Source organism: Cupressus sempervirens, chromosome 3, assembly GCF_028749045.1.
Source record: "Cupressus sempervirens isolate cs-2001-9-10 chromosome 3, ASM2874904v1, whole genome shotgun sequence".
Classification (NCBI taxonomy): Eukaryota; Viridiplantae; Streptophyta; class Pinopsida; order Cupressales; family Cupressaceae; genus Cupressus; species Cupressus sempervirens.
The window spans coordinates 863,708,549-863,721,867 of NC_143120.1; positions in this window are offsets into that span (position 1 = coordinate 863,708,549).

Below are 13,319 nucleotides of genomic sequence, written 5' to 3' on the forward strand. Positions count from 1 at the left end.
TTTTGGGGTATGTAGGAACTAAAACTTTTGTTTCTTTACCCTTATTTGGTTGGGCAATGACTTGTAGACTAAGAGCTTCCTAACTCACTTCCTTATTAATTCTATAACATGTTGGGTCCTATGATTAATATCATCATTCTCCTCTTGGTCAATTTTTGCATTCATGATAGGCCACTCATATATCTTGTCCCTATTGTATAATGGATCCAATAAATTAGAGGCATCGTTGTCCCATGCTTTGAGGAGTATTTCTAGGTTAATCACTCTTTTAGTGAGTTGTAGACTCATTCTATAGTAGTCCATGATTCAGACCTCATAGTCATCTATGCAACTCATCCAATGATCTTCAATCACCAAATCAGGTATAAATATCTTCCCTACTAAATGTTGAACCATCCCAATGTTGTCAAAGTATGAGCGATGTGATTGATAAGATCCTCCAAAGGGTATTGGTCCCATTTTGAGTCAAAAAGAGCTATGACCTACTTGTGCTTAACCTTGAACACCCTAATGGTGATTGGCTAGACCCACGTCTTCTTATGTTTTTTCTGCACCACACCATAAGAAGAGGCCAATTTCCTTGTTATCTCTAGTAGCAATAGTCTATTTGATGCATATCAAGGGAGCTTGATGTAGTATCCAAGTACCTATTTACAATAATGCATTCTATAGAAAATATAGTAGCAATAATGATATTTTGAAACTCGAATATCTTCTATTAACTAGCCTCCTTCTACATCACTTTTGTTCTTGTTAAATAACTAAAAACTCCTACCTTTTATGGTAGATTTTAACATATCTTCAAATTTTCCATTTTAGGTATCCTTCGAGATTAACTCAAAAAAAGCTAAAAATAAAACTAGACTTTCCTTTCACTATGAAAACTTGACCAACCAATTAATCTTTGAATATAGAAATGTCCATTTGAAGTTATTACAAAAAAAAAACTCTAAAAAATTGATAAAAATTATGAAAACTAAGTTTTGGAGTTGTAAACAAATTTTCTAGGACCTAAAAAATAAATTAATTTGGATCCAATGGAGCAAAGCTAAATTTTTGGGCCATCAAACCGCCCTTCCGAAACCTCTATAAAAATTTGAGAGAAACAACTTAGGTCTAAGTCAAAATTTATGACTCCCAAAAGTTGATGCATCATTCTCCCCTTCTTGAAATAAATGATGCTCCTACAAGTGGTTGTCTATGAATTACTACAATTTTGTTAGATCTAACTACATTACTTACCACTCAAATAACCATGTACTCTATGTTTTATGTAATGCATCCCACTATATCTGGTATCTATTATGCTGGCCATGTCTTTTGGAGGTAGTCTTCTTGTCAAGAATGTTGATAATCTTTTCCTTCTTCTTATTAGGAAGGTGATGTTGCCAATCCACTTCCTATATGTCATCTATATTTGGAACATCTCCATGGAATGTGTGTAAATTATAAACATTGAAAATAGGGGAGATGTTAATATTTTCTAGTAAGCTAACCTCATAAGCATTATCATTGATCTTTTTGATGATTTTGCAAGGCACAATCTTTTTATACTACAATTTATGATATGTGCATGTATGAAACTATGTTGATCTTAGATTGGTTTTGACAAGTGAGTGTCAATAGACTTAAGTTATTTGCTTAGTTCATCCTAAATAAGTAGTACATGCCAAGCACAACATGTATATATTAGACCATGTCGAGTCATAGTGAGTGTCGAGCCACTCATGTGCCAAGTAGATAGTGTATGCCGAGTGACATAGTGGATGCTAAGAAATATAAGTGTTGAGCCACAACAAAGAGAGTAGTGTATGTCCAGCATCAGAGACTTCAAATGCTAAGTAAGATAATTTTGACATATTTATTTGTAATGGCACATACAACTATGTAAACCATTTTTGAACTGACTTAAGATTGAATTTCAATATTTTGGAGATAAGGACAAATCTCAAGTTGGATTCCGAATGGAATTACATTCAACCAATTAGAAAATGGAAAGGTTTAAGTGGCAAAATGGATGAATCTTAGCCATTGATTCATACCTAACCCTAAGTCACCTATGTCTTCTTAAGGAAGACAAACCTTAAACTCTCTATAAGTGTAGAAGGCGTGAAGAGAATAGTTTGCATGCATAAAGAAGAGAATTCATGGTGGCTTAGAAGTTACAAAGTGAGATTACATTATAAGATTAGTTAGAGTAGAATAGAGGAAACAGAAAATGATATAACAAAGAGACATTTGATCAAGAAGGATAGAAGAAACATTAGTTTAGAGGTGATCTATTATGAGGCAAGAAAGTGCTAACTGCATGATCAATTATGAGACATTCTAATAGGTAATTTCAGTCAAAATCTCTTAACAAAGTAGTTCTAACAGGCTATATGAAATCCTTTAATAGGGTGCTTACTTATTTGTGAGTTAAAGTCCTTTAGCAAGGCACACTTCTAATAGGGTGTTGAAATCCTCTAACAAGGTGAGACCTAATAGTCTTTGTAAGCCTTTAATAGGGAAAACCTTTCATAGGGTAGATCATGACTCATGATCAAAACATTGTAACCTTCATTGGATACACTTTATTACAATAGTAGTGAAGATTTGTGGGTGTCATCACCACCCTAGTTTTACCTTCTAATTGGAGGGCTTCTAGGTAATATATCTAGTGTCATATGTGTGTGATTACTTATATGTTTTACATGATTTAGATTTATGTGATTTACATGTTATTTTAGTTTACTCATTGAATGTATGAGATGGATTTATGGTGAACGTTTTATGGGTCCAAGTTTAAACTATTGATTCACCACCCCCCACCCACCTTAGAAGTTTACCTTTCCTATTGTAGTTCTAACAATTGGTATCAGAGCTTTGTTCTTTGAAAGAGAAGCTTTGTAGCTTTGAGGAAAGATCTTGAAATGGAAGTCTACAAGTTGGGAAAGACTATTAAGAACTAGGGAATTGAAATACAACTCATTCTACATCAACTGGATGAAGCAAGAGAAGAACTAAAGAAATCTTTTAAGAGAAGGAAGGAAATTGTTATTGCAGAGAATGACACACAATACAAAGAGATGGACACTACTAGGATATTTGTAGATAGATACTCCAATGAATTTGGTGTAACAGTTGTAGATCTAATGGAAAAGAATAGAGCCCAAGCTAAGGAAATTATAAATCTCAAGTTAGAGCAAGAATCACAAGTTATACTACTATGTGAGGTGGTTAAATAGAAGAAGAAAACCATGGAAGGAAAAGCTATGATTGAAGAAGAAAAAAGAGTTTTGGCCAACAAAATGGAAGAGAAATCATCAGAACTAAGAAAGATTTCCAACATGCAATGGGATACTCTATGTCAAATGATGAATGCCAACTATGAGATGAATGTGAAGGACATCGAGATAAAAATATTGAAACTATAGAATGAACAATTGTAGAGTGACCTAAAGAGGGAAAAGGAATTTTTTGAAAGTTTTGACAAAGCAAGTGAAGCTATCAAATACTTTGAGCAGCTATTGAGATCCCCTAGATCTAACAATGACACATCAAGACTGGGATACACAAGTACTGAAGAAGGAGAATCATCCAAAAGTGTAGAAGAAATGAACAAAAAAGGTAATAACTCCAAACCAACTTTTTATAATTGTGGTAAGAAAGGATATACTACTAGTGTGTGTAGGAGTAAGACTATAAATCAAAATGTCAAACCTAAGAACATGTTTCACTATCATAAGTGCAAAAAACAAGGTCATCAGGCACATGAATGCAAAACCAGAACCATGTACACACAAAGATTTGGAGGATAGTGCTACAACTATCAAAAGTATGGACATAGAGCTTTTGAGTTTAGATCCAAACCCATGTGGTTGTCAAACAGGAAAGAAAAGGTAAAGAACAATGGCAATTCGTATAGCTAGGATTATAATACAAGGTATATCTATCATTATTGTCAATAATATGTATGTTCCTAAGAATTTTATTAGGACACACTTCAAAGGTGACTACAAAAATTGGCTGAGCCAAACCGCATGTTTTAGCTATTTGAAGACTACTAACATCAGTAGGTATTGTCCAACTAGGTCAAAGTCACCAAGTTGTGAATTTGATAAAGGCAAAGGCAAGGCAGATGTTGCAATTGTCAAAGGTGAAATGAACAAGACATGGAAGAAGAAAGATGATAGCAAAACATCAAATGGAGAAGGGATCACTTCACCCAATGGGTCAAGTGATCACACCTCATCAAACTAGGCAATCAAGAGGTATGTGGGACTGATATTTAAAGGTTATATCATACATCAATTCTAAAAGGGTTTAGCATTAAAAAGATTACATTACCATGAACAAAGATGCATGATATTATTAAAAATCCAAGATAAATCTTTAAATTTTTCATGTTGTTGCCAAGCATGAAATATTTCCTATGTGTGCCAAGTGAAATGCTAGAAAATGCCGAGCTAACAATCTAGCTAGTTGATCCCAAGTTTGTAGTGGTTGTCAAGTGATTGAAATGTTAATGGATGTTGAGTGACCCTAAAATTGATTTATGTCAAGCTTATAGCCATGTAAGCACTCAAAACTTATTGCAAGGTTTTCAAAGAGTATTTGATTGATTTTAGCTCATTTTTCATCTTTCCAAATTTGAGAAAGAGCAAGTAGAGTAGAAGGTGATTTGACAATCCATTCAAAGCAATTGCAAAAGATTCTAGCAACATTTCTTCACTAGTTCATCAGATTTCATAAGGTATTTATCAAGAGTTGAGCTATACATTTTTAATTTTGAAAACCCTAGTTTCGTACAATGGCATCAAGTTTTAAAAATGTAGTTTAGTTAGTGAGTAATGAGGTTAACCCATTATAAAAGCTATTCTTGACATTTCTTACAAGAGAGACCTTTCTAGTGCATTCTCAATGATTCCACCAAATGTGATATGAAAATGCTATAATTGTAAGATTGGTAGCATTGGTGATATGGAGACCAGGGAAGCATATGGAAGACTCAATGATAATGGTGTGTTGAAGGAAGAGTTCAAAATAATTGAGAGGAAGGGACTAGCACAAGCCCTAGATTTTTTGAATATATTTAAGACATAATAGATAACTTGGATAGTGCTTAGCTGAATTCATGATGGTTCATTATGGTTGGACAATGGACCTATCAAAATTACTAAGAGAATAATTCATAGGGTTATTGGTTACCCAACCCTAGATCAGCCTAAGAGACTGAGAAGTGATGCTAAGGAAGTGATTGAGAAAAATACTGGAGTTGTATGGAACAAAAGAAGAATGACAATTGACACAATCATTGACCCATTGATTGAATTTTTTGTAAGGGTTATATCACACAAGTTGTATCAATCTAGTAGACTAAATAGTGTACCCTATATAGCTATGGATGTTGGATACAAAATTGTCAAGAAAGATCACACATATGATCTAGTAGAGCTACAATTGCAACAATTGATGGAGAACCTTGGAGCAATCAAAAAGACAAAGAGTGCACAATGTAGATTTGGTTCTATATTGATTTGTATATTCTTTTATGTGTAAAACACATTCCCTTCATTTGGCACTATGGGATGGAAAACCAATAGGTTAGTAGGAGTGCATATTGGTGAATACATTTAACAATTAGGAGAGAATTTTGAATCTTTAATGACAAGTTATTTTGAAGACTTCAAGAAGTCAATGAAGGAGAGATTGAGAATACCAATGTTGCTAGTAGAGAAACACTATGATGATGTATGTTTTCTAGTGGATGCTGATTATACTTATGTACAAGCTGCTACACCAAGAGTGAGATGGTTGAGGCCAATTGATCATGAAATAAATGTAGATGAAGCCTTTGTAGCCATTACTATATTACTTGTAGAAGAGGTAGATAAAAGTGAAAAGATATTTGGAAAATATGAGATGGTAAAGTCCAAAATTACCATGGAATTGAAGACTGCCTCTGCCATGATGAAAAAGAAGAAGATTGTGAAGAAATTGAAAGCTAAGTTTGGAGAGGGTGCCGAGGAGGAAGAAGAAGAAGAAGAAGAGGATATAGAGGAATAAGAAACCCAAGCACATGCACCACTAGCTTTGATGCAAGGTATGGGAGAAGACTAATAAGAGGAGGATATTGAAGGTGCCAAGGGAGAATAAGCTAAGGAAGCACCTACTCTTGTTGAGCCAAAGAAGAGGAAAGCTAAGGTCCAACTAGTGACTAAAGCTAAGAAGGTAGCCAAGCCAAGTCAGCCCAAGCCAAATACACCTACTACAAGAGCTAGTACACATGCAACAATTGAAAAGGCTAAAGAAAAGACCAAACTAGTAGAGTAAGGAGGTCAAGAGTAGAAGACACCAAGAAGGAAGTATGTAGCACAAGTTGAGTCTGGTAAAGAGAAAATAGAGTAAGATGAAAATAGCCAATTTAAGGTGGTGATTCACAATCCTTTGTCAGATCTTGAAATTTTATGCAAAAATGTTAAGAATAGTGCATACTTATCAAGATTTAGTCATGTTGATTTTGATCATTTGGGTGAAGTAGAGAAAAATCAAGTGGAGGAGGCCATATATCCCATGATGGAAAAATTCAGGACAACCCCACTAGAACTTGCCAACTCAAAGCCTAAGATTCTATATGAAAAAGTTGAGCAAAAATGCCACTATTGCCTAAGCTTGGAAAGAAAAATTAGATAAACATCTCTAGCCCAAGTGATGCCTAAACTCACTAATGGAAAGATTGCTAAGGCTATGAAGAATATGTAGTTAGGTTTACACCTAAATATAGAGCCTTCAACATTTTACAAAATAATATTGAAGATGTTGTTAAGAAGTCCACACAGATGTGGAAACTTACTTATGGGTTGAAAATAGTTAAGTAAGGAGAGCAAGCACCCATTGAAGTCAAGGATGATGAAGATGATAAGAATGAAGGTACTATTGAGGGAGGAGCAGAAGTGAACACAGATGATGAGGCAATAGCTAAGCTAGAGTAGCAACAAGAAGAATAGAGTGTGCAAGACACATAGTTAGTCCTCAACATGTACCAAAGGAGACTACTAAGAAAATAACTATTAAGGATGTTTTTGATCTACTAGCTTAGAACATCAATCCCCTTTAGGGGATGACTTGAAGAAGATACTAGATCATTCTACACTACAAGCCAAATTGTGTGACAATCCTATTTTGGTAAGTGTAGATGAGCTATAGAAATCAATGACTAATACTAAAAGGGAAAAGGTGAATCCACGAGAACCACCTTCTATCATTCCTCAAGTTACTAAAGTAAAACCTTTGACCAAGATACCAGAAGCTATATCAGATAAGGTTGATACAATTTCCAAGGCTGATACAGTTGAGAACAGCATAATGGAAGCACATGTTGCTACTATGGAATAGAAAGAAATAGGTCAAATAGACTTATTTACACCTATTGCACAAGATCAAGGTGCAAGTCAAGTCATTGTGGTGGAATAGGGAAATCCTGAAGAGAGTGTAATGACATCACAACTAAAGGAGAAAAATTCTATTCAAGCCCTTGTAACCTTACTAGTATCTAGCACTCCATCAAGTCATACTCTTTAGAAGTCGAGCACAGATGCTACTCCATTGTAGATCTCAGTGTTGAGCCTGTGTTCATCCAAGGATAAAGAAGTAATTCAATATGGAGATGTGAGCCTTGATGAGGAGATCATTTTTCCCAAGTATGGATTATGATACAATGACTATAGAACAAATGAGCATACTCCAAAAAGCCCTAGCAAGGAAGAATCATCAAGAAATGCTTAGAAGGTAGCACAAGTAGAAGTAGGCACTGTAGGATATAAAATAATTCTCTTTAGATGAATTTAGTCTACCAACTCCTGATGAGACCAAGCCACTAATGGAATAATTGATAGATATAGCGAAGAAGGTCAGTAACGAAGACCTAGATACTAATGCAAAATTACTTGAATGGTTAGAAAAGAAATTCCAAAGAAAAGTGAATGAAAAGATATCAGGTGACAACATTGACACAAGTTGCATTGCCAACTAAGGTTGAGGATGTGAAGAAGGTACTTGAGAACATATTCTCATTGTACACCAAATTGTGCAATCCATCACTCTTCATCTAAGAGACCAAAAATCACATTCTGAGTCTAGAGAGCCAAATAATTGCATTAGGTGCAAAACTACCAATGAATCTAGCTCAGAGTGAGAAGGACTTCAGGAAAGTGCTTCAAACCCAAAGTTAGTTAGTTGTATTGACAACATATGAGGTCAAAATAAGGGCCAAACTGACTAGCATCCAAGTAACTCTCACCCCCCATATAGAAAGTTTGCACAAGGAGCTAGACTATGTAGTAACCTTAATGAAGAAAGACCCAAATCTTTCTTTATAGATGGTCTAGTTCACTTTGCTACCAAGCTAGCAATCAAAATCAAGTCATTGGATGTAGCATGTGAGAACTAGAATGTAACTCTCAAAATTATATTTGATGTCCATAAATATTTTCTAGACAAACACATTATAAGTGTATAGCCCATTTGACATAAGTTTCAAAAAGGGGGAGAAATATTTTGGGGAAGTATGAGAGAATGGGGAGTTATAAGGAGAGTGAGAAATAAAAATAAGGAAAAGTAGAAAAAGGATAGAGTAAAGATAGATAAAGCTAAGGGGGAGCAAGCACCAAAAAGAGCATGAGGTCAAAGTGTATCAGCAGAGACACATTCACTCAGTAGGAGCATAGAACTTTGGTTATAGAATAGATATATTAACTTAAGGGGAGTTATCAACTTTTGAGGTATATAAGTTGTTACAAAATTTTGACATTTTGAAGTTTTGTATATAAGCCGAGTTGAGATATGTTATGCTCATGAGATTAATAATATTATTGCATGCTCATGTGTTTTTGAAACTCATGTCAAAGGGGGAGATTGTTGATCTCATATTAGTTTTGACAAGTGAGTGTCAACACACTTAAGTTATTTACTTTGTTCATGTTGAACAATTAGTACATGTTGAGCACAACATGTATCTGTTATACCATTCTAAGTCATAGTGAGTGTTGAGCCACTCATGTGATGAGTCACTCAAGTGCCAAGAAGAAAGTGTATTTCGAGTGACATAGGAGCTAAGTAAATAGTGGATGTCGAGCAATACAGGTCCTGAGTCACAATAGAGAGATTAGTGTATGCTAAGCATCAGAGAATTTAGATGTCGAGTGCAACAATTTTGACATATTTGTTTGTAATGGCACAAACAACTATGTAAACCATTTTTGAGCTAACTTAAGATTGAATTTTGATATTTTGGAGATAGGACGAATCTCAAGTTAGATTCTAAATGCAATTGCATGCAACCAATCAGAAAATGGGAAGGCTTAAGTGGAAAAATGGATGAATCTCAGTCATAGATTTATACCTACCCCTAACTCACCTAAGTCTTCTTACGGAAGAAAAACCCTAAATTCTCTATGAGTGTAGAAGGAGCAAAGAGAATAGTTTACATGTGAAAACAAGAGCATTCATGGTTGCTTAGAAATTATGAAGCAAGATTACATTGTAAAATCAATTAGAGAAAAACAAAGGAAAGAGAAAAGGATACAACAAAGACACATCTAATCAAGAAGGATCGAAGAAACATCAATTAAGAGGTGATCGATTATCAGGAAAGCAAGTGCTAACTACATTACCAAATTTGAGACATTCTAATAGGTGATTTCATTCAAAATATCTTAATAGAGTAGCCCTAATAGGTTGTATGAAATCCTTTAATAGGGTGCTTACTTAGTTGTGAGTTAAAGTCCTTTAGCAAGGCACACTTCTAATAGGGTGTTGAAATCCTCTAACAAGGTGAGACCTAACAGTCTTTTCAACCCTTTAATAGGGAAAGCCTTTTATAGGGTAGATCATGACTCATGATCAATACATTGTAACCTTCATTGGATACACTTTATTACTACAATAGTGAAGATTTGTGGGTCTCATCCCCACCCTAGTTTTACCTTCTCATTGGAGGGTTTTTGGGTAATCATATCTGGTGTCATATATGTGTGATTACTTATATGCTTTACATGATTTAGATGTATGTGATTTACATGTTATTTCAGTTTACTCATTTAATGTATGAGATGGATGTGTGGTTAAATTTTTATGGGTCCAAGTTCAAAAAATTGATTCATCCCCCCTCTCAAAAGTTTACCTTTCCTATTGTAATTCCAACAAACAATTCACTCCTCAAGTAAACCTTCACCAAATCACCTGCAACAAATATTTTTATCTCTGACTAACATCTACAACAATGTTGTAACTCACATTACTATCATGTAACTTTTGTCCAACATCTTATCGGAGCTGGTGAAGGTGTTCAACAAACACAACTCCATCATCACTAATTCTTTCTCCTAAGGGAAGTGAAACAATATCTATAATACCTTGAGGGTTTCAAGAATAGACAATGTGAAATGGACATTTTCTAGTTGATCTATTAAAAAATCAATTATAGGAAAATTCTGCCTAGGGAAATGTCAAGTCCCACTATTTAGGCTTCTCGTCCACAATGTAGCATGATAGATTTCCTAAACTCTGATTGACTACCTCTATTTGTCAATAAATTTGAGGATGATAGGCACTACTAAACTATAACTGTGTTCCTAATTTCCTCTAGAGAGTCCACCAAAAATGACTCAAGAACTTAGTATCTCTATTAGAGGTAATGGTCTTTGGAAGATCATGTAAACAGACAACTTCTGAGAACAATAGTTTTGCTATTCTAGTTGCATCATTGGTATTTTTACAAGAAATAAAGTGGAACATTCAAAAAAATCAATCAACAACCACAAAAATAGAATCATTACCTCATTGAGTGTGTGGGAGACCCAATACAAAATCCATACTCAATTCAATCCATTATTTAATGGGTACTGGGAAAGGCATGTATAATCTTTTATTTTGTGAATGTCCTTTAGCCACTTGATAGATTCTACACTTTGCCACATATTTAGTAATGTACCTCTTTATCTTGGTCCAATAATACTTATCATCAACCAAGTCTATTGTTTTGTCCTTTTCAAAGTGTCAAGTTAGTCCACCATTGTGAACTTCCTTGATAATGATTTCTCGCATAGATCCTCCTAGTATAATGTAGTTGTTTACATTTAAAGAGGTAACCATCCTACATAAAATAGTCACCTTTCACATCATCCAACTTACTAGAAGATGAACACTTTAGCTGCTCTTCAATTTCAAGAAAATCATCATCTATTTCATACAAGGCCTTAATAGTATCAAAACTAGTGACCTCAGTTTCCATTGTACTTAATAGTGTAGCACACCTACTCAAGGCATCAACAACATGATTTTGTTTTCCAAACTTATGTTTCAGAACAAAGGAATATCCTTGTAAGAAAGATACCCACATGGCATGTTGACTATTCAACTTCTTTTGTGTGTTGAGATATTTTAGAGAAATATGATCAGCAAATAACACAAACTCATGTAGGACTAGCTAGTGCCTCCTATGTATTAATGCTTGAAAAATTGCATAAAACTCCATATCACAGGTAGAATAATTGTTTCTTAATTCATTCAATTTATCAGTAAAGAAGGTTGTAGGCTTAACTTCTTGGCTAAGAACAACCTTTATCCCAACATGTGAAGCACCATACTCTACTTCAAAAAGTTTGTCAAAATTTTAAAGTGTTAATATAGGAGCTTTAGTTAACTTTTTCTTCAATAATTTAAAACTCTCTTTAGCATCCATTTTCCATGTATACTTGCTTCCTTTGGTACATTTTTTTATGGATGCTACAATACTACTAAAATTTCATATAAAATTTTAGTAGAAAGTTGTCAACACATGAAAAATTTGTACTCCTATTATACTAGACGGACTAGGCCATTCTAGGGTTGCTTTTACCTTTTCTAGATCCATTTTAACACTAGCTTGAGAAATGAAAAAGCCTAGAAAGGCCAAACTAGTTTGCATGAATCTACACTTCTTCAACTTTGCAAAGAGCTTCTCCTTCGTTAATACACCCAAGATGATCCTCAAGTGTTGTACATGCTCTTCTTTGATTCTACTATAGATTAGAATATCATCAAAATAAACTACAAAAAACTTACAAATGTATTGTTGCAGGACTATATTCATCAACAACATAAATTGGCTAGGTGCATTCAAAAGCCCAAAAGGAATAACCATCCATTCATACAAACCATCTATTGTCTTAAATGTTTTCTTCCATTCATCTCCCTCTCAAATTCCAATCTTGTGGTAGCCACTTTAGAGATCAATCTTGCTAAAGTACTTAACCCCTGTTAATTCATCCATCATGTCCTCTATCTAAGGAATAGGAAACTGATACTTAATGGTAATATTTTTAATTTCTCTACTATCAGTGCACATCCTCCATGTGACATCCTTCTTTGGAGTCGATAATGCAGAAACTGCACATGGACTCATGCTTTCTCTGACCAGACCCTTTTGCATGAGTTCTATCACTTATTTATTTAGCTTTGCATGTTGTGTTGGATTCAACTAATAAGCTTCTTGATTATGTAGAGTTTCTCTAGGAATAAGATCAATATGATGTTGAATTGCTCTACTATTAGTGCACATCCTCCATGTGACATCCTTCTTTGGAGTCAATAATGCAAGTACTGCACATGGACTCATGCTTTCTCTGACCAAACCCTTTTGCATGAGTTCTATCACTTATTTATTTAGCTTTTCATGTTGTGTTGGATTCAAATAATAAGCTTCTTGATTATGTAGAGTTTATCTAGGAATAAGATCAATATGATGTTGAATATCTCTTTTTTGTGGGACACAATCAAGTAGTTCATCAAGAGCGACATTAGAAAACTCCTCCTGTACCTTTATTTCCTTAGGTGGCATCAAGTTTTCTTGTTCTTCTCATCTTTCTAGTACTATCCCATAACAACATCCTATTACTTTCATTTCTTTGGTAACTTCTTTTGCAGACAACATGGTTTCATTCTTCTTTTCATTCTTAAGTGGAAATTGAACCACTTTAGAGCCATTGTTTCGAAATGTCTAAGTATTTTTCTGCTCATCATGTATGACCTTGCTATCATACTGCCATGGTCTTCCTAGGATAAAAGCACAAACCTGTGTCACCGTTTTGTAAAGGAAAAGACTAACAAAAGTATAACTATTCACCTTCAATGACATAAAATTGGTATTATTATTTTGAATTCAAAAATGAAGTAAACTAATGAAATGTGTAGAAATGGATGAAGTTTAGGATTAAAATTTTTAATAATTATTTTGAATAAGAGTTGATATATTTTCCTAATTTTTATAGATAATTTTTTAGCTATTGAAAAATACTAAA